General features: G+C 39.9%; 2 long non-coding RNA genes across 2 annotated transcripts in view; both read left to right on the top strand.

The window, feature by feature from the left end:
* The window catches only part of LOC117803990, a 21,806-nt gene extending 12,425 nt beyond the window's left edge, over nt 1-9,381 (top strand). Inside the window, exons 2-3 of the long non-coding RNA XR_004628131.1 lie at nt 6,913-7,029; nt 8,887-9,381. This is a non-coding gene — a long non-coding RNA (uncharacterized LOC117803990). The remainder of the gene's footprint in view (nt 1-6,912; nt 7,030-8,886) is intronic.
* A 2,825-nt stretch (nt 9,382-12,206) lies between these two features.
* Nucleotides 12,207-24,140, top strand: part of LOC117803989 — a 22,061-nt gene continuing 10,127 nt past the window's right edge. Inside the window, exons 1-2 of the long non-coding RNA XR_004628130.1 lie at nt 12,207-13,299; nt 15,603-15,711. This is a non-coding gene — a long non-coding RNA (uncharacterized LOC117803989). The remainder of the gene's footprint in view (nt 13,300-15,602; nt 15,712-24,140) is intronic.

Genomic DNA, 24,140 nt, shown 5'->3' with positions numbered 1-24,140 from the left:
CACTATGAGCCTGCTTCTTCCTCTCCCACTCCCCCTGCTTGTGTTCCCTCTCTCGCTGGCTGTCTCTATCTCTGTCAAATAAATAAATAAATAATCTTAAAAAAAAAAAGAAACCAGGGATGTACTGTATGGTGACTAACATAATGTAATAAAAAAAAATTAAAAAAAAAAGTAGCACTCAAACTGCTTGCATAAGAATCTTCTGGGCAGATTTCCCAGCCTCATCCACAGAGACTCTGGTTCAGCAGATGAGAGGAATTGGGGCTGGAGCACAAGAATCTGCATTTTTATAAGCATGTCACTCTGGGTCTACCTATGTGTCCTTCAGAACGTTTTGCCCACACAATTACTTCCTCATGAGGATTTGTTTAGACAAGCCCCAGGAAAACATTTGTTTTAATGAAGCATCTGACACCTAGAAAGTCCTCAATAAATGTTTTTCAAAAAGTGAACTCTCCTGTTCTAACTGATCCCTAGATTCAAGGATTTAGATGGAAAGGCTAACGGTTTCTGTAATGAGGTCACATGGACAGACTAAGGTAATGAGCCAGCCTCATCTGGTCTCTGCCTAGATGTCACCAGGTGGTGATACTTTTTTGTTATTTTTTTACTTTTGTTTCAATATAAAAGTTTATTTTAACAAACCCAGGCATATCTTAACCTAAACTGAATAAGGAGATGAGGGTAGTTTCCTCACCTCCTAGACACCCTTGTTCTTTGTTGGGAGCTTGGACCAGACTTGGTCAGGTGATTGAAATGCAAACTAAATGTGAGAACCATTGCCTTTTACAGCAACACATCACATATAGTCAAACAAAACCAAGAGTTAAATGACTTGTCCAGGGTTATATCAATACTTTAAACATACTGGTTCAAATTATTACCTGTATAGTTCCCCAAATGGAATTACCAAGTTAAAGACATTCGTTCTTTTATGGCTTATTGCTAGGTAGATTTTCTGAATGATTAAAAAAAAATTGCATTGTTCCAAATTATGCATTACGTCTAGGTGTTAGCAACTATGTGTTCCTCTTCTGCCCTCCAACCCCACTCCCATCAACCAGTGCTTCCAATCTTTTTTTTTTTTTTTAAAAGATTTATTTATTCGACAGAGATAGAGACAGCCAGTGAGAGAGGGAACACAAGCAGGGGGAGTGGGAGAGGAAGAAGCAGGCTCATAGCAGAGGAGCCTGACGTGGCTCGATCCCACAACGCCGGGATCACGCCCTGAGCCGAAGGCAGACGCTTAACCGCTGTGCCACCCAGGCGTCCCACAATCTTAAGCTTTAATCCACTTTTAATTTTTTTAAAGATTTATTCAATTTTTTCAGAGGGAGAGAGAGCGTGAGAGCAGGGGGGAGGGGCCGAGGAAGAGTGCAGCCAGACCTGGAACTTGATCTCACCACCCTGAGATCAGACCTGACCCAAAAGCAAGAGTTGGACACTTAACCAACTGTGCCATCCAGGCGCCCCTAACTTACCTTTAATTTTTAAAAGATGTGTAATTGTGCCCTAAATTGTCCATTTCCTTTTTAAAGAAACCCTGCAAGATTGTGCATTTTTCATTTTGGTAAGTTGACGTCTGCAAGTTTCTATGTGTAAATGGTTTGTCCATGTTGATTGTAAATCGGGTAGAATAAGATATTAATCTTATACATTTGAAATTGAGGCTCAATAATTTGGGTAGTAAACTTTTATCAGTAGTTTATTACACATTTCTTTGATTTTCCTTTAATATTGTATACTTTCACAGGTTTTTGTATGTTACATATATCTGAAAATGGCCTCCATTTTGTCATGTATTAGTCTTCCATAGCTGAGATAAATACACCAATTTTTTCCCCTAGATTTAAAAATAATGGGCACTGAGTAATATATAAGACTGATGAATCACTGAACTCTACCTCTGAAACTAATAACACATTATATTTTAATTAATTGAACTTCAATTTTAAACATCAAAAAATAAAAAATAGCATTCAATGTTTAATGCTAGCCTATTTGGAATTCTTTTCAAATTTTGATGTATTAAAAAAATCTTATCTGTCTTCTTGAATTATTTCTGCCCTATACTGCCTCTTTGCTTACAGTGGTATGTGCATTTTCTCTTCTTCACTAAGGAGTCAGTGGAGATGGAGACATTAATTGATCTGAGTCAGTGAGTATCAATGTCATTCTGGAACAAAACGATGCCAGCATTAAGATTATGATGATAATATTGCTATTACTGCTATTATGATTACTAATCATCATCATAAAATAAAAATGGTGCCGTATGATTGTTCACTATTCTTTCCAGATAAATTTCACTATTAATTTGTCAAGAGAGGGGGCTGGAGAATAAAACTGGTATTTAATTTAATCTAATTTAGTAAACATGTTAATATTTTACTTAGCTTTCTTAGACAGGAGCAAGTCATATGTCTTCATAAATTTATCTTTCCCCCCTCTATTATAGTTTTGTATTTTCCTATAAATAAATCCCTTCTATTAGATGGTGAAATTATTAATCAGATTAAATAAGACCTCCATAAATAATATATTTCATTTTATTAAATAACATGTAGAAATGAAACATATTTGATGCCCTGTGTGAAAAGGCAGAATACATAATGCCATGTAAAAATATGCCTGCATTTGGGAAAAGATTAGAAAGAATTATATGAAATAAAGGCTTACGAGATTATGGTAATTTTTTCCTTTTTGGCAAATTTCCTTCAATGATATTATTAAATTCTTATGAGAAGAAATTAAACAAGATGACTTTAAAAAAATATTTTCTTTTAAAATATGACTTGTACCCTTTTCCTCTTGAGAACATGATGAAGCCTGCTCTATTTCACTTTTCATTCCAGAAATAAGCACTACAAGATCCCAAAGACAAATTCTTTTTCATTTTCAGTTACTAAGTTTTCTTTAGGACTTGGAATCTTTACATCCTCTATGATACTGGTCTTACTATGTTATTTATTTAGTACAGAGCCCGATGGGGAGCTCCATCCCAACACCCTGAGATCATGGCCTGAGCTGAAACCAAGAGTTGGGTGATTAACCAACTGTGCCACCCAGGTGCCCCAATCCATTCATCTATTGATGGATGCTTGGTTTGCTTCATGTTGGCTATTGTAAACAACACTGCAATAAACATAAGGGTGTGAAATATTTTATCTTTTTTTAAAAAGAAGCTTAGCCAAATCTCATTTCTCATTTTAACCAATTCCTTTGCATTCACCATATTCCATTTCTACATAAGCTTAAATATTGTTACTGTACCTTTTTTTTTTTCCATAAAGGAAAACTAAAAACTTTTCTTGTACCTCTTTAAAATGTATCCCTCCTTGGATGCCTGGCTGGGTCACTGGGTTTAGCATGGGACTCTTGATCTCGGGGTTGTGAGTTTGACCCCCATGTTGCGTGTGGAAATTACTTAAAAATTAAAAAAAAAAATCTTAAAAAAATGTATCACTCCCTCCAATTCCATCAGGAATCAATCACTAATCTGCATTCTGTCACTAAAGATTAGTTTCCACTTTCTAGAATTATATAAATGGAATCATAAAGTACATACTTTTCCTGGCATCTTTCATTCAGCATATTGTTTTGGGATTCATCCTTGTTATGGTGGGAATAAATAGTTTATCCTTTTTGTAGTTAAGATAATTAAATAGTAGTCCAGTGTATGAATATATCACAATTTGTTTATACATTCACCTGTTGATAGACATTTGGGTTGTTTCCAGTTTTTGTATATTATAAATAAAGGTGAATATTTGTATGCAAGTGTTTATGTGAATATATGTTTTTGTTTCTCTTGGGTTATATGCATAGGAGTGTGTCTTAGTCTGTTTGGGCTGTTATAACAAAATACCACAGACTGGGTAGTTTAGAAACAATAGAAAATTATTTCTCACAGTCCTGGTGGCTGGAAGTCTGAGCTCAGGATGCTAGCATGATTAGGTGAGGGACTTTTCAGGGTTGCAGACTTCTCATTGTGTCTTCACATGGTGGAAGGGTCTTGGGAGCTCTGTGGCATATTTTTTACAAGAACACTACTATTATTCATGAGGGCTTCACCTTTATGACCTAAGCACCTTTAAACGTCCCCACCTCCTAATACTATCACATCAGGCATTAAGATTTCAACATATGAATGGGGGGGCAGGGGAGATACAGAATCATGTAGACCATAGCTGAGTGGTATTGCTGGATTGTATGGTAACTCTATGATTAACCTTTTGAGAAATCACCAAACTGTTTTCTACAGTGGATGCACCATTTTACACACCTTCCAGTGGTTAATGAGAGTTGCAATTACTTCACCTTCCTACCAACACTTGTTATTGCCTGTTTTTTAAAAAATTCTAGCCATCCTAGTTTATGTGAAGTGGTATCTTACTATGGTTTTGATTGCAGGTCCCTGATGACTAATGATATTGAGCATCTTCTTATGTGCTTAATGGCCATTGATACATCTTTGGTTGTTGAAGTACAATTTATTTTTTTCCCTTTATGATCCATGTTTTAGTATTTCTATCTAAGAAACTTTGTTTATCCTGAGGTAAAAAAGATTTTCTCCTTTGTTTTCACTTAGGAGTTTTATAGATTTTATAGATTTAGGTTTTACATTTATGTTCTGTGATATACTTTGACTTAATTTTGTGTGTGATTTGAAGAAAGAGTTCATGTTTATTTTTCTCTATATAGATATACAATTGTTCCAGTACCATTTGTTGAAAAGATTTTCCTTATTGAATTACTTTGGCACTTAAGAAAAAATCAGCTAACTGTATATGTAAGGTTCTATTTCTAGACTGTATTCTGTTCCATTGGTCTATATACTATGTTTTTGCCAATAGCAAACTGTCTTGATTACTGTAGCTCAGAGCTTCTCAACCTCAGAACTATTAAAATTTTGGCCTCAATAATTCTTTGTGGAAGAGGTAAGAGTTATCCTGTGGATTGTAGGATGTTTAACAGCATTTCTGGGCTTTATCCAGAGCTCTGCACCCACTGTAGATAGCATAGAGATGGATCATGTTCTTTTATTCACTCTGCCAATCTTTGTCTTCTAATTGGCATGTTTACACCATTTACATTTAATGTAATTATTGACATGTTGGGGCTCACGTCTGACATTCTATTTGTTTTCTATCAGTTTCCTCTGTTTTTGTTTCCTTTTTTTTCTGACTTAGGCTGGGTTGCTTAAACATTGTTTTAGAATTCACCACATTTTTAAGAAATTCTGTTTGCCTTCAAACCTATTTGTCTTTTTGTTTAAAGTATTGCCTTTTGTAGGGAGCATATAGTTGAGTCTTGCTTTCTTATTCACTCTGACAATCTTTGCCTTTTACATGATGTGTTTAGATCATAAACCTGATATAATTATTGATTTGGTTAGATTTAGTTCTGCAATTTCAATATCTCATCCTTTGTAGCCTCTGTTTCTTGTTCTTCTATTCCTACACTTTTGCTTTTTAAAAAGTTTTTTTAGTGTTCCATTTTAATTTATCTGCTGGTATTTAGGCTGTGCCCCTTTATGTTACTGCAATTTTTAGTGGTTACTCTTGCATTAGAATATACATCCCTAATCAGAGTTTGTTTTTATAATACAGTGGATCAAAAGCTATCCTAGAAGCCCACACAACAGATGTTTATTTATATCTCATTGACTGAAACTGGTTCTTATTTCTACCTTTATAGCAATCATTGTCCGCAGGTAGTGACTGAGCTAGACAAATTAAGATTCATATTCTGGAAATGGCACAGAAATCCATCTACATTGAAATAGAGGGGTCTCTGCCTGCTACCTGAATGAATTGGTGTTTATTAACAGAAAAAAGGGTAGTAAATATAGGATAAACAACAGTCAGTGTCTGACACAATGATTAATCTTATATAACATACCTAGTTTGCCAAATTTTTAATCCCAGTACATTTTAACACAATTCTTTTTTTGTTATTTTTTGTTATTAATAATTTATTTTACTAAGGAAAGCTATGCCCTGCAAAGTACTATACAAACTCAAGCTGTTAGTATTTGTTGCCACTATACCTCCCATTCCCATATTGTTGTTTATTTGGGGTAGGAGTGCCCTTTAGGACAAAGTTTGTACAAAACTGGCCTGTGGTAAATAATAATTATAATCTATTAATAAGTCGAGTGAATAATGAATGAATGCATAGAAGTAGCTGTTTTCTGACTGTAAAAATAAAATTTGATAAAAGATCAGTTCAAATTTATCCTAGAGGATCAGAATTTCTTCCAATGAGATCATTTTGCCATAAAGGAGACAATCATAATTAAAACAAAACTGAAAAAAATCTTAATTTGTGCCATTGGGTTGTTTTCTTTCCCATTTTTAAAGGAAGGTAGGTGTCATAAACAATGTTACTTGTGAGTTTGTTTTTAAAAGGCTAATATCTTTAATTTCATATGTTTTAGTACAATATGGATATACTTGAGAAAATAAGCTTAATGACGGGGGGAGAACTGGCATTTGCAAAGTTTAATTAAATATAAAATGCTTGACTTGTGAAAACCAAGCCTGTGGTTTGAAAACACATTTCCTACTTTCTTCTCTAATGGAAGCTTGCAGCTCTGTATTAATGATGATTGAATTATGAATTCTCTAGGGCAGAGACTGTATTTTCTATCTCATTAACAATTTGTGCGTGCAGAGAGACAGGCTGTTCAGCCTCAGGATGGTCTACAATTAAATAAACGCATACACAGACATTATCTTATTGAATTGCCTTAACCTTCCAAGGAAGTAGTCGAGGAAAATTCTCCCACTTGATGGATAGGGAAGTTGAGTCTCAACAACGAATGAAAAATTTAAATCACATGACTTGTATTGTTCTAGTTGAGACTGAGATCTGCTCCTCAGCCCAATGTTCTTTCCTCTACCCTAGCATCCTCAGGCCACCCCTCCCCTGTTGCAAACTTCCCTGGAGTTGGGCTGCTACAATTCGCATGGAGACTCTCCTGCCACCTGCATGTTTTCCAGAGCAACAGCATGAGCAGTTTAGGTAGGAAATAATTTACTGTGTAGGGTTTTCTTATTTAGCTTTGCTGGGCCTCACCCACTAAGTGCCAACACTGTTCCCCTGTCACGTGACATCCAGAAATGGCCCCCACATTACCAGATGCCCCCTGGGAAGCAATACAGTTCCAGAACTCTCCACCAGGCTGCTACTCTGTTGTCATAAATGGCAGGACTGGCAACCACAACGAATAAAAATAGCCTTGACAAAGCATTTTGAACATCTTTGACCAAACGTATATACCCTCCTGTATGCAAGGCTCTAGGACCCAGGAGGACACATTTAGAGGGGATAAAGAGTATTTGAAATCCCTCAAGCAAAGAAGTGCCAAGGATTAGAAAAGGAGTTACCAGTTGTGGTTGAGGAATCACCCCAAAATAATCCTGATGATGACAACAATAATGCTGACATTGAGTTATTTCTATGTACTGGTGCTATGGTGATGAGCCACTGACATGTATTATCCGATTTCATTCTCCCAACAGTGCCCCGCAGTCGTTGCTACCGTTATCCTCGTGTTATAGATTAGTAGGCTACCATCATCTCTTGCCGTAGCCATTACTATAACCTCCTTTCTGGTCTTTCTGCTTCCGTGGTTACTCCCATGTAGTCCATTCTCCACAAAATCAATCTGAGCCATTTTTATAACATGATAAAAGATCATGTCACTCCTCTGCTAAAACTCTCCAACTACTTCCTGAGACAATAAAATCTAAAGTCCCTGCCCCGCACCTTTCCCTGTCCTCACCTCCTGCTCTGCCTCACATGGACCTCACTCCAGCCACACTAGCTCCTTCTCCAAAGCTTTGTTCCTGTCTGCAGTTGTTCTCTCCCCAAGATATGATGCCCTCCCTTACTGCATTTAGACTCAGACCCAACCTCATACCCAACAGAGTCCTTTCCTAATGGCTTTCTCTAAAATTGCCTCCCTCCTTCACTCTCTTCCCATCGTCCTGCTTTACTCTTCTTTACAGCTCTTGGTGCTACTTGACATATTAACTGCTGCTTTTCCATCTGCTCATTGTTTCTCCTTTCATAAGAATGGGAGCTTAGTAAGTGGGAGCTTTGTCTTGCTCACTCTTTAGAAAATTATTTGGCATATAGTAACTCAATATTTGTTGAATACATGTGGCTTAGAGACATCAAGTTGCTTGCCAGATAGTCAGAGCTAATAAGGGGTAGATTTACACTGTGAACTCCCAGAATGTCAGAGAAGACTCTTCTTTGGGAAGGAAAAAACTACAGATGGCAGAGAAACTTAGGATGGGAGATGGGAACAGAACAAGGTCTTTCTTCTCTCTGCCAGAGAATGTTCAGAGGAACTTTTTTCTTTCTTTTTTTTTTTTTTTAAGTCCACGCAATAACCAAAGAGAATTGTACAAAAGGCAAAACTAAGGTGTAGACACGAGACTTCAAGCTAGGAGCCTGCAAGTAAACTGAAACTAAAGCCCATTTCACTTTCTGGGCTGTGCATTTTGTTAGATAGCTGTGTGCTTTGGCCTTGCTACTTAATTGTTATATGAAAGGAATGCATGCAGCTGGGAGCTGTGTGCCCTTAAAACAGCTCTGTAGGGGTCGTTTTGAACAAATAAATTCAGGCTTAGTTCAAAAATAACCAAACCAGAATTGCAGTCTGCCCATTAATTTTTGCTTTGTTCTATTGCTTTAGAGTTATATTCAATTTATGAGTTTTTCTCTTCCAGTTCTTGGCATTCTATCTTTTTGTCCCTTTCTCCTTCTATATCATAATTGCCAGGGAGCCTAAGTAGCTCTATGTTGAACACTTAAAAAAAAATTTTTTTTAATTTTACAAATTTTTAAATGGTTTATCTTTTTGGCTAGGGGGAAGCAAGACAAGTCGACAGAATAGATCCTCAAGTGACGTGGACTCAGTTTCTTGCTGGAATTTGCAAAGCCGATTTAAATATGATCTTAGTTGTTAGAAGATTGCTTTTAAAATGTAGAAATTAAAGAAGACAGCCTCTGAGAATGCAAATTTTGAAGAACTTGGAATCTTTTTCATTTCAAATATAATATTAACCACAGAGCTCATCTGGCTGGATATCACAGAGTGTACAACATGAGGAAATCAAAGTAATAAAAACAGCCTCTCTACCTTGCTGGTGTTCGGTGCTGTCTTTGCCCTACACCGTCTCCTGCATGTGACTGTTTAGAGAAATAGCAGGGTGCACAAGAGATCTAAAGGGTAGAATATTAAAACACAATGACTAGCTCAGAAGCAATGAATGGATTTCTGCAGACACAGTATGAGGACTTGCAATATGGAAATGATGCTTCCAGGGTTCTTTGCCTCACTGTGCGGGGCAAAACAAAGTTTAGGTGAGGGGAAAAAAAGTGATGAGTGCCTGGAAGTCACATGGTGTTTAAGACAAAACTGCACAGCAGTTCATAGGGAGGGTTAAAGGCGTAAGGAAAGCCTTTGACCTGACGTGGCCCACACACCTGTGGGACTCAGGGGTCTGGGCTTCCGGATGGATGACCTGGTGGGCTTCAGCACCTGCAGGACTGTTTGCAGAGCTTTTACATTTCTGTCATTTCCCCAGCACCTCTAGAGATGTCTTGGCAAGATAGCATTTATATATAAATGACTCAAATAGAACTAAATTTTAACAGAGACTGGTACTAAGGGTTGCAAATGAATAAAAATGAGGAAGAAGTAACATTAGATCTGTTATTTAATTTCACATATTCATGTTGCCATCATACCTAGAATGCTTTACTTAGTCACAGTGGAAATGAATTGTAATTGTAAAGAAATTATTAAATACACACACACAACATAAACATGCATTTTTAACTATCTAAAACGAAATTTGTTTTCAGCAATTCAAATGGTTTCGCTTAGAAGGGAAATACCAAGATTAAGCCCGTCAGAGCTTTTTCTGACATGAAGTTAATATGAATGGAATGGTTTCTCAGAAAAGGAGTGCCTGTTATACTTATGGAGTATTTTTGAGAATTTCAGTCTAACACAGACATAGCAGTTTTAATGACTGCTTTTTAAAGTCCTGAGTATTTTTGCCAAAGTGTCCATATAATCTGTTTAAAAAAAAAGATTTTATTGAGGGGCACCTGGGTGGCTCAGTCATTAAGTGTCTGCCTTCGGCTCAGGGCATGATCCCAGGGTCCTAGAATCGAGCTCCGCATCGGCTCCTCCGCTGGGAGCCTGCTTCTTCCTCTCCCACTTCCCCTGCTTGTGTTCCCTCTCTCGCTGGCTGTCTGTCTCTCTGTCAAATAAGTAAAATCTAAAAAAATAAATAAAAATAAAAAATAAAAAAATAAAAAAGATTTTATTGAGAGAGAGAGGAGTGCAAATGGGGGGAGGAGCAGCAGGAGAGTGAGGGAGACAATCCCAAGCCCGACTCCCCGCTGAGCTGGGAGCCTGACCTGTTTATTCCAATGCTCATTTAACTATAACTCTGTTTGATGCAGGGAGTCTAAGGGCTGGAGGCTAAGAAATGAATTCTTTAGTCAACTAGAGAACCAGATGGGGTTGACAGGTTCTGTGCTTTGTCTCTCTAACTCCATTGACAAGGCTGATCCTGGGAATAAAGTAAGAAATAAGTTCAGCAGACCCCAGTCTTAGAGTTCTGGGGCTGCATCTAGGGAGTGGAGACGTGGTTGGGATGTGAGCTGGTCCAACAGAATATTGGAGGGGTGGGGGGCAAAGGAGTGGAACTTAACTTCCTTGTGGGCTCAGCACCAGGGGGTGTGGGGCAGGTCATACTAAGGACACCCCAAGTCTTTACAACCAGCTGCAGTTCAGAGGATAAAGGGAAAATGTAGGTGATGGCTTGCTGCGTCTTTCTCTCCCGCTCATCTAACACTGCAGCCCTCATATTCAACCTCCTCACATACTCCAGATGTTCTCACTGCTCATCCAGGCCATAATAGGTCTCAGTTTTCTGTTTTCTAGTGAAAGATAATATTTTTTGGTGTTAATAATGATATTTGCTTTATACATTCCAGAAATCCTGATAGTAATAAAATGGTTATTGTCAACCATCCCTCTCTTCTCTACTGATTTAAACACTGATAGGTGAGTTGAAGGGAACCTCATTAAAAAGACATGCTGACAAGCAGCTCTTAAAGTGTCATCTGAGCCATCTAACAGGAAAGTATCTTGGTGATGGACGGAGAGCAAGAGAATTACTCCATAATGCAGACACCCTCCTGGTGAGGAACACGCCCTGGCTAAGATTTTGGAGCACAAAGGCTAACAATCTGGGTTCTTTGTTTTAATCTCCTCACCACTGGACATGGTGTTCATTACCTCTTGACTGAATGAACAAACCTTTTTAGGGTACTCAAATCTCTCCCTTTTAGTACTCACTTCCCCAAACCTGCCTCTCACATCCTAATTCCATCCCTAATAAATAGCCCAGATGCAAATACTTTTAACCAAATTCTGCCAGACTAATTTGTGTATGCATGACTACTCAAAAATATCTTGATTCCTGTGATGTCAAACAAAGCCCACATACCATTGAATACCATGTGTGCATTAAACAAATTAGGGAAACCATACTTTAGTTTAGGAATGGACCTAACTTTGTGGAAATCATATACCTATTTGCAGGAAGAACGTATTCAGAAATCATCAGTTTTTGCCCACTCCCACAACTTTCTTCATTCTGTTACTGGAAGAAATAGTTTTTCTGTCCCAGTGCCCCAAACCCTGATGATTGTAGCTGTACTGGAAATTAGAACCCATGTAATTCAATTCTCTCATTTGATAGATAAGGGACCTGAAATTCAGGGTGCCTTAATGATTATGTGAAGGTCTTACTTCTAGTTAGAACTACTAGAACCAGAAAACAAATCTGCAGACTCTCAAACTAGGGTCATGCCTCCCACAAAGAACAGACAGAAGAGGGCAAGAGATGGGTTGTCATCAGACCTATTGAAGCAATCCATTCAGTTATTAGGAATAAACACACTCTGAGAAGAGTGGAAAAGTTAAAGCTATTTATATATGCTAACATGGAAACATCTCTAGACATTATTGAATGAAAAAAGCAGTTACCAAATGTTACATAGAGTATGAGTTCATTTATGTGAACCAAAATGAATAGAGTATTTTCTATGGACAAAACTCTGAAGGATGAATTCCACCCTGATAACAATACTTACCTCTGGGGAGAGCCCTAGAAGTAGAGGATAGTAGTCAAAGGAAAGTTTGCCTTTCTGTATCCGTATTGTTTGAATTTTTTTGAGGAGAAACTCTTTAGGGAGTAATCACTTAAAACTTAATTCCAAAGAGTAAAATTACATTTTTTTGTTGTACTCCATGTCATCCTGATGGCTTTATTTCTACCAGCGTGGATCATGCTCAGAGGGACTCAGTTTGTTACCTTAATCCCCGTGGAATGCCTAGATTAATCCCAAAGTTTTAGGGAGGATGGTCTGACATGGCGGAGAGAGGGGAGAGTGTGGATTTAATTTTATTTTCCTCAAAACTACTCATTACCTTCTCCCTCCTGATGATTGCCGTTACACACCTTTACCTCAGGTCCGCCAAAACTCCTTGAATATAATAATAATGATGACGGCGATGATGTTGATGATGATGAAAACTGAATAATGGAAATCCTGCTAATAATAAATGACAATAGTTATGCCATTTTGAACATGAACTCTACCCCAGATACTCTCCTATACACTTTCATGCATTATCATTCTTTTTTTAACCTTTATCACCAGTCTGAGGTAAGTACTATTATTATCCCCATTTTAGAGGTGAGAAACCGAGGCTTGAAGAAATCAGTGAGCCGGACTGCAGCCAGCTGGCTGGTGAGTGGAGGAGGCTGGACCGGAACCCAGAGTGTTTGACTTGAGTCTGCGCTCGGGCACAGGTGTTAGCGTTTCTTGTACTTAGAGAAACGCCGACCACCAGTGTCTGCGGGAGCAGGGCGTCCAGGCTGGAAAATTGAACTGGTCTGAACTAGAATGTGTTTGCTTTGGAGAGGCCTTCTGTGTGATCTGGTTCCCCATTGCTTCCTCCTCGTGCTCCTTTGAGCCTTTCAATTTGAGGTTTCAGCTGCCGCTGGGTTACCACATCAGGCGCCTGTTTCTATCAGGCAGTGTGTACCAAGGGGGAAAATCTCCGGAGAGCGAGATCTCATCTGCTTTCATGTACACGCCTCACAACAATTTCTCAGTTGCCAGCTCCTCTTACTTGAAACAGCAGCCTAGAAACATCTCTGAAGAGAGAGAAGACCTAGCTTCCTGGAGGTCAGTGAACAACCCCTTGCCTCTTTTTTAAAATATTGGCTGTGTTTATGTCAGTTTTGTTCCTTAAAGGTATGAAAAGCCAGAAAGTGGTAAACTTTGAAATGATTTTTACAGTTTGTGTAGAGAAAGGTGCTCTTCAGGAAGCTGGTCGCCTTACGCTAAATAAGGAACCATTTTTCTCCCCTCCCCCCACTTCTGTCCGAACTTTGGGAATTATTTCCTTCTTCCTCTCCTGGTGAGCAAAGCCTTTCTAGTTCATGACCGACAGTCTGAGGTAAGCCACAGGCATTTTTGTTTAAATATATGTGGCTATCCTGATGCCTATGCTATGTATGTATACGGCTACCGTATTATACTTGCAAATACAGCAAACGGGCTCGTTTCTCCAGCGGCCGCTGGGTGCCTGGCTCAGAGCCCGGGACCCCGACAGGGCGGCGAATCCGGTGGGGTGGGGGGGAGCCCGGCCTCGTGTCACAGCCCGCCAGCCTGCAGGACTCTCAGCTCCGCTGGGCTCTGCACTTACCAGGACTACAGCCCCTTCAGAGGGGTGGAGAGTTTTGACAAATGTGTGGTACCATACGTGTTTCCACAAGCAAAGCCATTTATTTTAGGCGGAAGCATTTGCAGCAAAATTTAAATAATTTATCTGGAATGTGTCAGATTGAATGTTTTATATGTTTCTGGCTTTCTTTGGTAGAACGTTTAGAAAGTAAAAGCTTTGTTATCGTAGATTTCTCAACTGTCTGCCATTAACTGTCACAAGATGTATGGACTAAACATGGAGGGGCTGGAGAATCAGAGTCTGAGAGAAATATTTTAGATCATCACTGAAGTGAAACAAAGCCTCAAGGCTACCCAATGTTCTAAGGCCTTGGAACTGAAAAAACATAAGAAAAGATTTTGTTAGGCCACAGCTGCTACTAAACGTTATCCAAAGAACCGGAAGCCTGCCCAATCTTACTCTTCTCTACCCAAAAGGAAAGACTGGTTCCTGAAATTCTCATTAAAAAATGGAATCCTTTCGGTTAGGTTGGCCTTGCTGTTGGAAAGAGGGTCAATCCGCCTCGGAGGACCAGCCCCCAGACGGGCTTGGCATTAACCTTCAGGAGGATTCATCTGTGAGGGGCCTGGCCGGCAGTTTGCTGAGGGAATGACGCACCAGAGACGGGAATCAATGCCTCAAAGCCTGGGGGGAGAAAGGTCTGGAGAACTACAGCCCTGAGGGGCGCTCTGCAGGGGGCCAGCTCTTGTTGCTTCTAAGCGATTTATGACATATGCCAAAGTGCAAAATATAACTCCCTTCATTAAGAATCTTAACCGATGTTAATGCATCTTGTCCCAGGCTCCCGCATGTGTCCATACGGATGTTTTGGACATCTCTTGTCCTTGTCCAAGCTAAGGTAGGAGAGATGGTGTGTCAGCTTTTCCCAGTGCAGTGACCTACAGGCCTGGAAGGGCCCCCCCCCTCCCGTCCCGCCAGAGCATATTGTGCTGGGAGGTCACGGTTGACAGAAACTGCTGGCCTCCCTTTCGACAGCCCACAGGGAACATTTGCACCTCGAGCACTTTCTGCACAAAGCGGTCTATGGTAGCAACGTCCTCGTGGGCTTCAGAAGCTCTTCCCTGCCCTACTTTGTAATTCACATTTCTATAAGTCCTCTGCAGTCCAGTGAAAGATCCAAACCTTCCTGCTGCCTCTGTTTGGTAAGCAAAATGTTTAAGTTTTAGAAATTCCTTTAAAAAAAAAAAAAAACCCAAACTCTATTTAGAAGTAAAATAGTCATTAGCAGAAGCAAGCATTTACTCTTGTGGATACGTGTTCGGGGAAAACGTATCAAAGCGTTTCTTTAGGATTTGCATCAGATATGCCAAGCTTTGTAAATTTGCCCTTTTGAAAAATTAAAGTTGGAAAAATCACGTGTTAAAGGAGGACAAATTATTTACACCATTTTTCCTGAGTTGAACGGCAGCACAATGTAGTCAAACATAGCTTTAACCATTTTTTGTGTGATTAATTCGTGAGTCTCTGATTATAGCTGGCTGAATGTTTCCCCCCAAATAATTGGTTTTGAGCATTAATAATAAGCCTCTGTCAACAGCAATTGCCAAGACTTTATTCAACTGCAATAAAGCCCTAATAATAGATTACACAATTAACTTTCTGCCATTGAAATAAATGAAATATTAATGGTTTAAAAGAATCCAATTGGAATTAAGTTAAAGCACATTAACTTCTTCCAGTTTATGACCATACTATACTAGTTTAAATGTATTTTTCATTATTTGAAATCTTTTTCTCACAGCACACCATAATGGTTGGAGAATTAAATGACACTGAAAATTCAGAAGATGAGGGGAAACAGATTAAAACTGCAACCACGAGATGAATGAAGAAAGAGAAGAGTCGTTTAGGTAAGTCTCTGGGTAGATGTTCCCTTAGTAAGCTCTGCGGCAGAAAGGGGGCACATCACCTCTGGGGGGCTGGAGGGTGGGTAATACTGCAACAGTCACATCATCTATCTGAAATCACATAGTTCCTTTGAGCCATAGTGGTTTCCATTAAAATGGGTGGTTAAAAAAATAAGCAAAGATAATCAAGCAACATGGGTCTTTTATGTAACAAGTGTTCCACAAAAATCTCAATTGATTTCACTAATTTAAGTGTCACAAAACAATTAGCTTTGCTTTCCCATCTCTCTCTCCCAGACTGTGGGTGCATCTTAATTTTTCCTAATCATGTTTATAAAGTGTGTTGATATTTCAAGTACACAATTAGTGTTATAATTGCCACCATTGTGGGTAAAAAAAAAGGTCATCTCTTGTCCATTTTTTACAGTTACGTGTAAATTGTGGAGTGTAGGGTCATTTGGGGAGGGGAGGCTAAGGTTAGGTCCCCAAACTAGAGAAGCTTATCTCACAGAGAGGACGCTTTACTCCACACTGAATGTTCTAGTCCTTTGCCTCGCTAATTCAGAAGAGCATTAGTTCACCAGGAGCTCAATCCCAAATAAGTTTCTGAATGGGAATTCTTACAACACTTTTGGCTGAGGCTTTTAGGTGATTGGTTATAGTGTCCAGAGCTTTGTTCACATCTTCTTCGGCTTTATTCACATCTCCTGGGCTCGGAAGCCATAATGGGCTGGACAATGAAACTTTGTTTTTATGAGAGGCGGAAGTGGTGAATCTTTTTTAAAGAAGAAAAGGTAAAACAAAATACCAATTCCTGCTTGTACCGTTTATTTTTTTTTTTTAAGATTTATTTATTTTAGAGAGAGAGAGAGAGAGAGCATATGAGCGAGTGGGGGGAGAGGCAGAGGGAGAAGGAGAGAATCTCAAGCCGACTCTGTGTTGAGCATGGAGCCTGACATGGGTCTCCGTCTCAGGACCCTGAAATCATGACCTGACCTGAAACCAAGAGTCAAATGCCTAATCTGCTTAACTGGCTGAGCCACCCAGGTGCCCCCACTTGTACCATTTAAATGGAAGTTTTCTCCAACTATAAGAAGAAAGTAGCGGAGTAGCGGAAACTAAATGTGGATTAGCTCTCACATAATAACACAGAATTGCTGATATTTTTAGGAGGGATAATGGCATTGTGCTCATGAAGAAAAATGTGCTTATTTTTAGGAGCTATGTGCTGAAGGGGTAAAGTGTTATGATGTTATAACAACTTATTTTCAACATATATTGAAGACACACAAGAGATAAAGCAAATGTGGTAAATATTAGCAGTGGTTAAATTTAGATCCTGGGTATATGGGCAGTCATTGAACCTGTAATTAAAGCTCTGTGTATCAGTTGGAAATGTTTCCGGCTGCTCATACAAGAAAGCTCAACTGACAAAGACTTAAACTTTAAGAACATTTATTCCTTTACTGAATAAGAACTCCAGAAGTCATCCATTCAGGGTTGGTCCAGCAACTCAGAGATGGCAGTAGGATCCCAGCCACCCATCTGCCTTGTGACCCTCCACCAGCTGCTTTCTGACATTGTCACTTCATGATTGCGAGGCAGCCTCTGTGGCTCTAGGCATCGCAGCCGTATTCAAAGGCAAGGGGGTGGGTAGGGAATGGCAAATGCAAGCTCTCCTTTTGCACTTGCCTCTTTTATCAGAATATGGAATCTTTCCCAGAAGCGCCCCCCCCCCCCCCCCGCCGAAACTTCAGCTTACACCTCAGTGGCTGGAACAGCCAGGGACCAATCCTAGCTACAGGGAGTCCGGGAAATAGCATCACAGTGAGTGACTTCATCCGTTGTGATTCATCCCCTTGCCTATGGATGCTCTGTCTCCCTGAACAAAACGGATGTCCTGTAAACAAGAAGAAAGGGGAAATGGCAGCAACTTTCTATTTGTTAAACAGATGACCCTTTTCTCTAGAGGGGAAAGTGTTCTGTTTGAGTAGGTAACAGAAATGATTTTAGATGAAAGTAAAGCCACCACTCACTCTTCACTCTATTGTGTTGCTGTTTAAGAGAAAGATAACTGGTGTCTAAAAAGAGACTTCAGGTTTCTTATCTTTCTGCACACGGTCTCTTCAGCCCAGTGCCACAGAAACGTTTTAACCATACATGAAAACTACCTTTCGTTTCACTTTCAAGTTTGATAATAAATTTCATTGCACAGTGTACTTTTAAAGGTCGTTCTTGTTGGATAGACACTCTGCAGCAGAATAGAATATCTACTACTCATTATATTATTAGCCAGAATTGACCCAGTGTCCCCTACATGGCAGGCCCTGTAATAGGTGGGCCCCAGGTTCTTTTGTTCATGAGGGAAGGATGTGCCTGGCTGTTACGAAAAGTCCCAATTGAGTCTGAGTTATCAGACTTAAGAAAGAAAGAGAGAATTGGAAGCTTTTGGCAACTGTTCTGATTTCTACTTTCTCCACAGTCTGTATGAGGCCAATATAATAGGATACTCTTGACATCTGGGTTCTTCAAATGGAAACCCACTTATTGACCATAGCAAATAATCGTTATAACTAGAGTTCCCTGCTGTCTTCTTCCCTATTCCTTTGTACAACAGTAAGTTTTCTTTTTAGGAAGGATGGGCATACTCACTGCAAATGCATTTGAATGAATTCCCAGACCAGTGATAGCCACCTAACCACCACTGGGATCAATCGNTAGGAAGGATGGGCATACTCACTGCAAATGCATTTGAATGAATTCCCAGACCAGTGATAGCCACCTAACCACGCAATCATCATGCATCCTTGGAAGGTGCAGAATTGCATGGCCTGGGGGCACCTGGGTGGCACAGCAGTTAAGCGTCTGCCTTCGGCTCAGGGCGTGATCCCGGCGTTATGGGATCGAGCCCCACATCAGGCTCCTCAGCTATGAGCCTGCTTCTTCCTCTCCCATTCCCCCTGCTTGTGTTCTCTCTCTCGCTGGCTGTCTCTATCTCTGTCAAATAAATAAATAAATAAATCTTTAAAAAAAAAAAAAAAGAATTGCATGGCCTGGGCTCAGAAGGTCTTTTAGTGTCCAGAAGTCCCTCCCCACTACAATGGCCCATTTGCCTGATGATTTAGCATCTGATATTGATGGCCGGCACTGTGCTCGAGTATACCATGGCTGGCTGTCCCGTTTCTGGGTATTCTCTGCAATGTGATTGTGACATTGATTGCTACATGGGGGTTCTGCTGCAGGCCTGGCTTGGAGCAAGCCCAAGAGCACCCGTCTCTACTATGTCAACCAGGCCTACCAGGCTCCCTGACTCAAGGATCTTATTGGGGCTGCACCAGTAGCCTGTGGCTTACCTGTCTCCCTGCAGTGACCCCTTGGAGCCGTCCTGTCTCTAATAGAAACCATGTGACTGTTCTACCTCCAAAGTTAGATTTAATCCTTAGGATAGATATTTTAAGTGATTTGTCCCAATCTTTTATATGGAACATTTCCTTTTAATTTAATCTTAATATAATATGAATATATCACTTTTTAAATAAGGGTTGATGTCCTGGAGAGGAGACTAGAGAGGTGCGGTGAGGAGTTGACTTTGCTGGGAGCAGACAGGCAGTCATAGGAACAGGAAGGAAGGCAGAGCATAGGTGTGGGCAGGTGTGGTGATGGGAACTCAAGGAAGTCCTCTTCCATTGCTTTTGTATCTTCAGTGGTATAGGAAGCAAGATCACCAGCTTACAGTGAGGGTGGGAAGGATTTCAGGAAAAAGGAGAAGTCAGGAGAGTGGGAAAGGACCCACTTATGGTTAGTGATTTGAATTTGAAGTGAGATCAGCCGGGCATGGGTAATATCCCACCGTGCACACTCTGTCTCCTGGCTGGGCCAGATGGAAGATCTGCAAACATTCTAGAGAATTTCTGATGTGAGAGGTCATCTCCTAGGAAGTTCTTGCTACCAGCTAGGGGCCGTGGGGCTGGCCTGGAATAGGCTGTGGGACCAGCCAGAGACCTTACTCTTCAATGGTTCCTGGAGAATTTGTCCAGTGCTGGGGTGGGATATAGACAGCAAAATCCTGGTGCCTCAGGCATTGCTGAGGTGCTGAAGGACTGGGATGAACCTGGAGAGAGGCCACAGGGCTAGTGGTCTCTAAGGTGTGAAGGGCCAAGGTCCTAGTCTTCTAGCTTTGGGGTGGGTGGCAGGGTAGTGTTCCTGTGTCAGGAGATGGTGGGTTCAACTTTGATGTCCTTCCCCAGTGCCTTATGCTTCCTTTTGGTCCAGAGGGCCTCTTAAGTGACCTATCATAGTTCCCCCATGACTGGCTTGTGGGGTGACTCTATGGTACCCAGCCCCATCTAATCTGAAGCTCATCATAGTGGGTTATAATTCATTGTCTATTGTCTATTATCTCTAAATAACAGAAGAGTAAGAACTCTACCTTTTTTTTTTTTTTTACCCAGTGCCTGGCAAAATACCTGGAAGATTGTAGATGCTCATTAAATTTTGAATGCAAGAATACATAAAAGAGGGCAGGTATGCAGGCAGGCAGGAAGGAATAGACTTGGAATCCCTGCCACTATACCGGGGATATGCTAGGTGGCGTTTGCAAAAATAGATCTGACTTGATGGTAGCATCTATAGAAAATACAGCAATGCAGGCAGGCAGAGGGTTGGTGGGAGTTCAATAGAGCTCTCTAAAACAAAGAAGACACACTGGAGGTTGCAGGAGGAGACCACGAAGACTGCGCTGGGGGATCAGCTGCCATTTTGGAGAGAGTATCAGAAAGACCAGAATGAGCAGTGATGGTCAAGATGGGCAGAAGGGAAGTGGAGAGGGTTCCTAGGTGAACAGCTGTGGCAGGCTCCAGCCCCCAGCTCTGTGGGTATAATGAGTGTGTTGAAAAGGCCAAAGATGAGGCCCCCTGCAGCTGAGAATCCACAGAAGGGCACAGTTGACAATTCACCTCTCCTCCCTGTTCGTTCTGGGAAAGAGTCCCATTGGACTCTGGGAAAGCAGTCCCTTTGGACCGCTCCATCCTCCCTACTTCCTACTCTAACTTTCATGCTTTGTACCCCAACCTCTGCATTTTCTTGTTTGCAGTTATTGCTTTCTCTTTTCTCCAGACTTTCATGTCCGTGGTTCTCCCGACTTAAAAAGCTATCTCTACCTTCAAACCTCCTCATGAGCTCAACTCCCACTTGGCTCTCAGATTTTGCTCAGGAGTGACATCCACTCAAAGCCACTGTTCTGCCTTACCAGCTGGAGTTGCTGCTGTTTCCATATTCCTCCATTACACTCCAGACTACGTGCTTTAAAGCCTGGATTGCAGTGTGAAGGCTCGCTTCCTTCTCTGCCTCCATGTCTAGACCTGAGAAATGGAATGTGACTAAATATTCCCCTAGTGGTCACTCAGGGGAGTGAAGACTGCTTTGAAAAAACAGAAGCCCTGAGAATCCCCTAACGTGTTTAATAAAACCAGCTGCTCTTCTGTTGCCTGTATTAGTAGTTAGCACTGGGCTATGCTCTCAAAGCAAATTCACACCAAACAGGATTTTACTTTCTCTAACAGCCAGATGTTATTTAAAGAGATACATATATACATATTACTAGTTAATAACGTTTATCATTTGGATATATGTGTTTTAGGAGCAACTTTGATCTACCTCATCAGTCCAAGATTTTTGATTTATGTAAGCTATGCCTTATCAATATGGGTAAGATCATTCAAATTGAAATTCCTGTATTTTGAATGGTTAAGGGAACCGGAATAGGCCATTAGAATGTCTCAAAATATCTGATACAAGATGCCTGTATATTTTTGTTAGGAAGTGTTTTGAATTGCCAACTATAGCTCATGGGGAGGAAAGTGCATAAAACATACATGTATAAGGAATGCTTATAATAAATAATTATAAAGTGAATACATGAAACCACCACTCAAATCCAATACTAGGGTGGGGCCCGCACCAAAGATTTGTCCCTCCTGCAGCCCTTCGCAATCACATTCCTTCCTCACCAACAGGAAAGAGCCAGGAGCCTCACTTTTCCTTGCTCTTCGGTGTGGTTTTACCACTGCTGTAGGCATCCCTAAATGAGATAGTTGGGTGTAATTCAAGTTTGGCTTGAGCATTCTGTAAATGCAATCCTGCCATATATACTCGATTGTGTCTTCTTTTGTTTAACATTATTTTTGTTGTATCCATGTTGTTACAATCAGCCCTGGGTTGTTGCCTTTTGTTGCTATATAGTATTTCACTGTATAATAAACCACAAGTTATTTTATTGGTTTTTCCAAGGAGCCAAATTTTGGCTTTATTAAGCCTTTTTATTGTACCTTCATTTTTCTAGTTCATTAATTTCTGCTCTTACCTTTATTATTACTTTTCTTTTATTTTCTTTGGGCTCAATTTGCTGTTCCTTTTCTAACATCCTAATATAGATACTTGGCTGCTCAAAATCAGCCTTTCTTTTCTAATATCTGTATTTAAGACTATAAGCTTCTCTTTAAGCATTATTTCAGCTGCCTCTATCAAATTTTGAGATGCTTTGTTAAAAATATTTTGTAATGTCTTCTGTGATTGCTGGCTTGACCAATGGATTATTTTTAAATATATTTTAAAATTTACAAACAGATGAGGAATTTCTTTTTTTTTTTTAAAAGATTTTATTTATTTATTTGACAGAGATAGAGACAGCCAGCGAGAGAGGGAACACAAAGCAGGGGGAGTGGGAGAGGAAGAAGCAGGCTCATAGTGGAGGAGCCTGATGTGGGGCTCGATCCCATAACTCCGGGATCACGCCCTGAGCTGAAGGCAGACGCTTAACCGCTGTGCCACCCAGGCGCCCCTCTGATGTTTTTCTAACGGACTTTCAGCTTAATTGTCTTGACGTCTGAGAATGTCCTCTGTGTGGTTCAATATTTTGAAATTAAGATTTGTTATACAATCCATTAGGTGGCCAATTCCTACAAATGTTTCACGTGCTTTAAAAGTATGTGTATTCTGATATTTCTGGATATGGTGTTTTTTTCTAAATCCTTTAAGTAGAATACACACACACACTGTATATATTTGTCTTGTTCAATCAGTTACCAAGAGGCAGGTTGTGAGTTAAAAATCTCCCACAATGGTTGTCTTTTTCTTCTTTTAATTCTACACATTTTTGAGTCATGTATTTTGAGTTCTTAATATTAAGTACATACAAAACTGGAATGTTTATATCTTCCTAGTGGATTGAGCCTTTGTCATTATGAAGTGACCCTTTTTTTCTTAGGCAATGCTCTTCCTACCCCCCTTTTAAACTCTACTTTGATACTAATTTAATGACAAGAATTCTTTTTGGTTAATGTTGGCATAGTGTATCATTATCCATTTTTTCAATCTGATTTTTTTTGTTTTAATGTGTCTCTTGTAAATAATATCTAGTTGTGTATTTTATTTTATTTTTAAACATATATTTTTATTTATTTTAGAGAGGGGCAGGGAGGGACAGAGGGAGAGGGAGACAGAGTCCTAAGCAGACTCTGCACAGAGCTTGGAGCCCAATGTAGGGCTCATCCCTTGACCCCGAGATTGTGACCTGAGCTGAAACCAAGAGTCAGACCCTCAACTGGAGCCCCCCTAGTTATATTTTAGAATCCAGTTTGTTCATCTTTATCCTTTAACTGGAACATTTAAATTCATTTATATTTAATGATAACTAGTTATATATTTAAGCTAAACATACCATGTTATTTTGTATTTTCTATTTGGCTCATTATGGTTTTTTCTTCTTTTTCATCTTCTGTTCTTACCATTCTCCCCCTCGATTTGTCTTTCTGTGTTCTATTGTGGATTTTTCTTTCTACATATCTCCAGTTAACTGATTTTCCTTTAGTTATAATCTGCTATAGAACCTATCAATTGTATTTTTAATTTTAATTTCTATTGTTATAGTTTTCACCCCTAGAATTTCTTTTGTCTTTTTTATTTATTTTTATTATGTTATGTTAGTCACCATACAGTATAACCTTAGTTTTTCATGTAGCGTTCTATGATTCATTGTTTGCATATAACACCCAGTGCTCCATGAAACATGTGCTCTCCTTAATACCCATCTCCGGCCTATCCCAATCCCCCACCCCCCTCCCCTCTGAAGCCCTCAGTTTGTTTCCCAGAGTCCATAGTCTCTCATGGTTCATTCCCCCTTCTGTTTATCCCCCCTTCATTCTTCCCTTCCTTCTCCTACCAATCTCCCTGCTATTTCTTATGTTCCATAAATGAGTGAAACCATATGATAATTGTCTTTCTCTGCTTGACTTATTTCACTTAGCATAATCTCCTCCAGTCCTGCCCATGTTGCTGCAAATGTTGGGTATTCGTTCTTTCTGATGGCTGAGTAATATTCCATTGTATATATGGACCACATCTTCTTTATCCATTTATCTGTTGAAGGGCATCTC

Source organism: Ailuropoda melanoleuca, chromosome 1, assembly GCF_002007445.2.
Source record: "Ailuropoda melanoleuca isolate Jingjing chromosome 1, ASM200744v2, whole genome shotgun sequence".
NCBI classification, from domain to species: Eukaryota; Metazoa; Chordata; class Mammalia; order Carnivora; family Ursidae; genus Ailuropoda; species Ailuropoda melanoleuca.
Note: the sequence above shows the minus strand (reverse complement) of the source record. Positions and strands in the feature narration are given on the sequence as shown.